This window comes from Centropristis striata, chromosome 5, assembly GCF_030273125.1.
Source record: "Centropristis striata isolate RG_2023a ecotype Rhode Island chromosome 5, C.striata_1.0, whole genome shotgun sequence".
Lineage (NCBI taxonomy): Eukaryota > Metazoa > Chordata > Actinopteri > Perciformes > Serranidae > Centropristis > Centropristis striata.
In genome coordinates, this window is record NC_081521.1 from 16,179,433 (window position 1) to 16,186,799 (window position 7,367).

Genomic DNA, 7,367 nt, shown 5'->3' on the forward strand with positions numbered 1-7,367 from the left:
CCATTATCAGCATTTTAAATGCAGTTTTTAGTTAGTCAGAAGTCAAAATGTGGCGAAACTGAGCTCCAATAATCAAAGTGATGCTGATGCTGCTCACATCCACCGCTCCCTCTGCTCCGCCATCACTTCATCTCTCTGTAATAGCTTGTCAAAACCCAGCCTCTATCTGTGTGTGTGTGTGTGTGTCTGTGTGTGATTCAAAGGCTGCTGCTCCAATCTACTCCAGCTGAACACTGTCAAACCCCCTGCAGAGTCTCTGCACCAGTGTATGTGTGTATATACCATATGTAGTCCATATGTGTATTTGATGATGATGTCTATACGGCGTGTTTGCGTGTGTGTGACCTCTAACCTGTGTGCGTGTACTGAGCTGTTGATGGTTGAAGCTTTCAGACTGTCAGCGTGTGAAGATTACACACTGTGTATGTTCTGCAGCCCATTAATGTGTCCCCTGACACACACACACACACACACACACACACACACACACACACACACACACACACACTACCACTTTCACCACATCTCTCTCTCTTTTCCCTCCATGCACACTGTAATTTGTCCCTCTGCTCTCTCTCTGTCTCACATTATGCGCGTCGGGACGGCAGACAATAGGTTTCAAAATGTCAGAAATGAAAAGAATAAATAAAGGAGAGCAGCCGTATCAAAAAGTCAGACAAGTGAGAGTCTCGGTCGATACAGAAACAGGAACACTGCTTACTCACGTCATCAGCCCATTAACAGACGAGTCGGCATTTCTTCTGTTTTTACTGGAGAACACCAGCGTTTCAGTTACAATATATTAAATCTATATAAATCTATAAGTCCTGCAGCTCTATGGAATCAGCACAATTAGAAACACTCAAACATGTCTTTGTTCAGAATAACACAGTTAGAATGACAGAAATCAGAAAAAAAGTTGAATTTCTCTGATACTTTTTTAAAAAAAGGTAATAAAATGAAATTTACATATAAACACTTTCTCAGGCATCCACAAGTGTTACAAATGTTACACAAAACAACACTCATGACCAAAAAAGTAAAAGTACCCCAAAACACACAAAATTACTAAAAAAAAAGACAAAAATAACAAAAAAGATGTAAAATGACTAAAAGAAGACAAAAAATGACTAAAAAAAGAAACAAAATGACTAAAAAAGACACAAAATGACTAAAAAAGATGTAAAATTACTAAAAAAGATACTAAATGAATAAAGAATAATGTTAAACTAGAACATTTCTAAAGACATTTTGATTGTGTGCTTGCCTCTGGCCCTTGAGTCTTGTTGATTAAATCAGCAGTTAACCCATTAAGGCCTAAAGCGCCTGGAAAAAAATGCCTGGAAAACCTATGGGCGATTTTCAAATGACCCCCTAAAACCTGAAGTTTTTCTGGAAATTCAACACCTACTAAATAATAGATTTTTCAGCCTCTGTAGCAGATAAAAATGAAATTCAAAAAGTATTTGAGAGCTTATACCCGTGGCTTTCATACGAAGTTGAGTTTATTTGTCCAAACCTTCAATACATTTTTTTTTAAAATCAACAAACTCAGCAAATGTTACATTTGCCTGAATAAAAAATCCTATGCATAATACTAATACATGCCCATTAGCAAGATGCAAACATGATATGACCATTGGAAGAACAAGACATAGTTCTCATTAGCCTACTCTAATAAAAAAAAAATTATCATAATAATAATAATAATAAATAATGATGATACATTTTATATATTGCACTTTTCAGGGTACTCAACGACGCATAAAGTAAAATAAGACATAAACAGTCATGATTTCTTATATCATCATCACAATCAATTAGCCTATTATTATTATTAATATTAATATATTATTAATAATATTATTATCTCCAGATGGCCACAAATCTGTCTGTTCTTTGGTGAAAATATGTTGTCTAAAAACATATTCCTCATCCATAAATGCCGGTCGATTGGTTCCGAGGGTTCAAAGTCCGTATCAGCAATTAAATGATCGGCGCTGTTTTCATCAGATCTCTTCCGTCACTTACTTCTGAGCTCCTCCGCTATAGTCGTCTTCCATGACTTACCTCGACCTCCATGATTTATAAGTTTTAGAAAAGTCCGATGTTGCATTGCGACACTCCCGCATGTATTCTGATCATGTTCTGATGCATTTCATTGGCCAGGGGACCGAAAATAGGTGGAAAAAAATACAAATACTACAAAATGACATATCCGCTGTCCCGGCCTTAATGGTAGAGTGACGCAACAGCGCTCCCAGCTTTAATGGTAGAAATGCGATAATGCTTTCCCGGCATCAATGGGTTAAACAGGGACTCTATCCTGAGTAATCTGACACCTCATACAAGTTTCTAGGACAAACAAGTTTCTAGGACACTCTCACTCAGAAGGCAGCTCAGGTCCTGGTCCAGGCACTGGTCATCTCACGCCTGGACTACTGCAACTCCCTCATGGCAGGTCTGACTGCCAAAGCCATCTGACCTCTACAACTCATCCAGAATGCAGCTGCTCGATTGGTCTTCAATCTTCCCAAATTTTCAAATCAAATCAAATCAAATCAATTTTATTTGTATTTGTACAGCAGCAGGTGATGCTGTAGGAGCAGGAGCATTCCCATCTGGGGCCGAACCAGATCCACAGCAGTGAGACCAGCAGGAGTGATGGAGCAGGACCACAGCTCGACACCCTGTGAAGAGAGAGCAGAGAAAAGTGCGAGTACTCTGGGAAAATAAAAGCTTGTGTCATGTATTATTGGGACATCAGAGAGAGAGAAAGAGGGCCCCGGTGTATCGTGTCCCCCGACACATTGGGCCTATAGCGGCATAACTAGGGGCTGGTCCAAGGCAGGCCTCGGCCAGCCCTAACTATAGGCTTTGTCAAAGAGGAAAGTTTTAAGTTTACTCTTGAATAAAGAGAGGGTGTCTGCCTCCCGAACTGAGACTGGGATGATTCCACAAGAGAGGAGCTTGATAACTGAAGGCTCTGGCTCCCAATCTAGTTTTAAGGACTTTAGGAACCACAAGTAACAAAGAATTTTGGGAGCGTAGTGCTCTAGAAGGGTAATATGGCATTATGAGGTCTTTAAGATATGATGGTGCCTGACCATTTAGAGCTTTGTAAGTAAGAAGAAGGATTTTAAACTCAATTCTGGATTTTACAGGGAGCCAGTGCAGCGAAGCTAGAACAGGAGAAATATGATCTCTTTTCTTGGTTCTTGTTAGTACATGAGCCGCAGCATTTTGGACTAACTGAAGAGTTTTAAGGGATTTATTGGAGCAGCCTGACAGTAAGGAATTACAGTAATCTAACCTTGAAGTAACAAAAGCATGAACTAATTTTTCTGCATCCTTTTGAGACAGGATGTGTCTAATTTTTGTAATATTACGTAGGTGAAAAAATGCAGTCCTTGAAGTTTGTTTTATATGGGAGTTAAATGACAGATCCTGATCAAAGATAACTCCGAGATTCCTTATGGTGGTATTGGAGGCCAGGGGAATGCCATCGATGCTAATTAAGTCTTTAGATAATGAGTTTCGGAGGTGTTCGGGTCCCAGCACAATCACTGCCGTTTTTTCCGAGTTTAACATTAGGAAGTTGTGGACCATCCAGGTTTTTATGTCTTTAAGGCATGCATTAAGTTTGGCTAGCTGATCAGTTTCACCTGGCTTGATTGATATATATAACTAAATGTCATCAGCATAACAATGAAAGTTAATTGAATGTTTTCTAATTATATTACCTAGAGGGAGCATATAAAGGGTGAATAAAATTGGTCCAAGCACAGAACCCTGTGGAACACCGTGGTTAACATCAGTGCGCACGGAGGATTCATTGTGCACATGAACAAACTGGAAACGGTCTAATAAGTACGATTTAAACCAGCCCAGTGCCGTTCCTCTAATGCCAATTACGTTCCAGTCTCTGTAATAGGATACGATGGTCAATTGTATCAAATGCAGCACTCAGATCTAGTAAGACAAGGACTGAGACAAGTCCATTATCAGAAGAAATTAAAAGGTCATTTGTAATTTTTACCAATGCTGTTTCTGTGCTATGATGAGTTCTAAATCCTGACTGGAGTCCTCATATAGACTATTGTGTTGAAGAAAATCACAAAGCTGATTTGCGATTGCTTTTTCCAGGATCTTAGAGAGGAAGGGGAGGTTAGATATTGGTCTATAGTTTGCTAAAACGCCAGGATCTAAATTAACCTTTTTGAGAAGAGGTTTAATTACAGCTACTTTAAATGATTGTGTACCTGTTTCTAAGGCTCCAGGGTTTAAGGATGCCTCAGTACCAGTTAGTGGCAGGAGGTAGTGAATTTTATTTCTAATAGTTATAATTTTCTCATTGAAAAAGCTCATAAAATCATTACTAGTGAGGGCAATAGGAATACATGGTTCAATAGAGCTGTGACTCTCTGTCAGCCTGGCTACAGTGCTGAAAAGAAATCTTGGGTTGTTCTTATTTTTCTCAATTAATGACGAATAATAGGCTGATCTGGCTTTACGGAGGATTTTCTTATATGTTTTAAGACTGTCCTGCCAGGTTAAAAGAAATTCATCCAGCTTAGTTGAACGCCATTTCCTTTCGAGCTTTCGTGAAATTTGCTTCAGTTCACGGGTTTGAGAATTGTACCATGGAGTTAACTTTTTCTGTTTTATTATTTTCTTTTTTAGTGGGGCAATAAAATCTAGCGTTGTTCGCAGTGAATCTGCAGTACTGTCGACAAAGTTATCAATTAGGGAGGGACTGAAGTTAACATAGTCCTCTATTATGTTGGAGCACGACAAAGAGTTAAAGACAGGTGGAATCACTTCCTTGAACTTAGCTACAGCACTATCAGATAGACATCTAGTGTAGAAACTCTTGCTTATTAGCGAGTAGTCCAATAGCAGGACTTCAAAAGTTATTAAATAATGGTCTGATAACACAGGATTTTGTGGGAAAACTATTAAATGTTAAATTTCAATCCCATACGTCAACACAAGGTCGAGGGTGTGGTTAAAAGAGTGAGTGGCTTCATGAACTTTCTGATTAAAGCCAATCGATTCTAGTAAGGAGATAAAAGCAGTACTAAGGCTATCATTATCAACGTCAACATGAATATTAAAATCACCTACAATAATTACCTTATCTGTAATTAGTACTAGGCTTGATAAAAACTCAGAGAATTGTGATAAAAATTCTGAATATGGACCGGGAGGCCGGTAAACTATGACAAATAGGATTGGCTGTTGGTTTCTCCAGGTTGGGTGTGAAAGACGAGAACAAGGCTTGTGAGAACAAGGCTTTCAAATGAGTTATAGTTTAATTTAGGTTTTGGGGTAATTAGAAGGTTTGACTCATATATCGCTGCAACTCCTCCTCCTCGGCCTGTGCCACGAGGGATATGAGTATTAATATGACTAGGAGGAGTAGATTCATTTAGGCTGACATATTCTTCATCACGCAGCCAGGTTTCAGTTAGACAAAGTAAGTCAATATTGCAATCTGATATTAACTCATTTACTAATAAAGCTTTAGATGATAAGGATCTAATGTTTAAGAGTCCACATTTAATTATTTTGGTTTTTTGTTTATTTGCAGTTGAAGTTTCAATTCTTATTAGGTTATTTTGGGTAACTCCTCTTCTGTTAGAACCTGGTTTAAATAACTTAGCTTTGGGAGGACGGGGGACAGACACAGTCTCTATGGGATTTTGGGTGGATGACTGCTCAAAGGGAAAGGCAGAGAAGTGTTTTACACACAACACCCCTCCTCCGCTCCCTCCACTGGCTTCCGGTGGCTGCGCGGATACGCTTCAAGACTCTAGCTCTGGCGTACTCTGCTGCTAACGGGTCAGGTCCTACTTACATCCAGGACCTTGTCAAACTCTACATCCCTGCCCGTCCTCTCCGCTCTGCATCAGCCAAACAGCTGGCGACTCCCACCCTGCGTGGGTCAACTCGCCTCAAAACCACTTCCAGACTTTTCTCTGTCTTGGCTCCCAAATGGTGGAACGAGCTCCCTACCGACATCAGGACCTCAGAAAATTCTCTTGTCTGTCGACAGGATGGCTTGAGATGCATCCTGTCGTACATCTTCCGCCGCAGGCTGAAGACCTATCTCTTCCAACAATATCTCGGTTAAGTCATGGTCACCTAACACATATTGTTATGTTGAACTGGTCAGTGATGAACCATCATCATGCATGACAAGTTTGAGGCAGATTGGCACTTCCGGCAAGATGGCGAACAGGGCACACAGAAACTTTTGAGCTCCGTTCGGTTTGTCGCCAACTCACCAACACCGTAGTGAACAACGACGTCTAATTAAAACTGTCTGTTCACAACAGCAAAGATTTCCCTCCATTCAAGACCGCTAATTCTAACGCGGGGGACAAATTAGCATTCCACAACTATGCTAATGTTGTCGCTATGGATACATCAAAACCAAGCACCGCTAGTGGCTCGGGTACAAGACGTCCGTTAAATACAGCTCCAACGAAAACCCCACCGGCCAAAAAACTGGCGACAGAATCGGAGCCATCCCTTGCTGATGTCCTTATCGCCATAAGAAACCTGGATAACAAAGTGGAAAACTTCGGAAAACAACTCAAAGAAAACTCCGACATGTTTGCCGGCATGATACAGCGTGTGGAGATAAACTCAGTCGAGATCACGGAATGCAAATCTAAGGTACAAATGCTGGAAAAAGAACATTCAGACCTTAAAAAAGAAAACGTCGGGCTTAAAGAACGAGTACTCGAAATGGAAAGATACAAACGCCGCTGGAACTTGAGACTCTCTGGGCTCAAGGAAAAGGAAGGAGAAAACCTCAGAGAGAAAATCATCAACCTTCTCCCTAAAATCTTTCCAGAGTGGCAGGCCGAAATGGAAGATGTAGTCGACTCAGTCCACCGCATCGGGAGGAGAGATGACGGACGGAGCCGACAGGTCATCATGCAGTTTCTGTGGAGACGTCACCGGGATGCGGTCTGGAAAGCAACCAAAGATTCTCCCGTATGCAAGGATCAAAACCTGCGGTTCGTCCAAGATTTCACCAAAGAGGATCGACAGACAAGAGAACTATGGCCGAAAACCAAGCAAGCTAGATCGCTTGGTAAGGTGGCATTTTATAAAGGCCACATCGCTGTGATTGATGGTCGTACAGTCATGGCTTAGTCAACCACTTGAGACGATGAATAAGAAGTTCCTTCAACAGAAAATACTGTTTCAAGGTACTTTTTTATTTAATTTACTTATCTGTTTGATTTATTTGTATGTCCTTGAAAAACAACCTTAAATTCTTAACAGTCAATGCAAGGGGTCTAAGAGATAATCTTAAAAGAAAAGCTACTTTTTTGTACTGTAAAAACAAA

General features: G+C 40.4%; 1 pseudogene; it reads right to left on the reverse strand.

Moving 5' to 3' along the window:
- Positions 1–2,722: 2,722 nt before the first annotated feature.
- On the reverse strand, positions 2,723–6,087 carry LOC131971230 (uncharacterized; annotated as a pseudogene).
- Between the last annotated feature and the right edge of the window lie 1,280 nt (positions 6,088–7,367).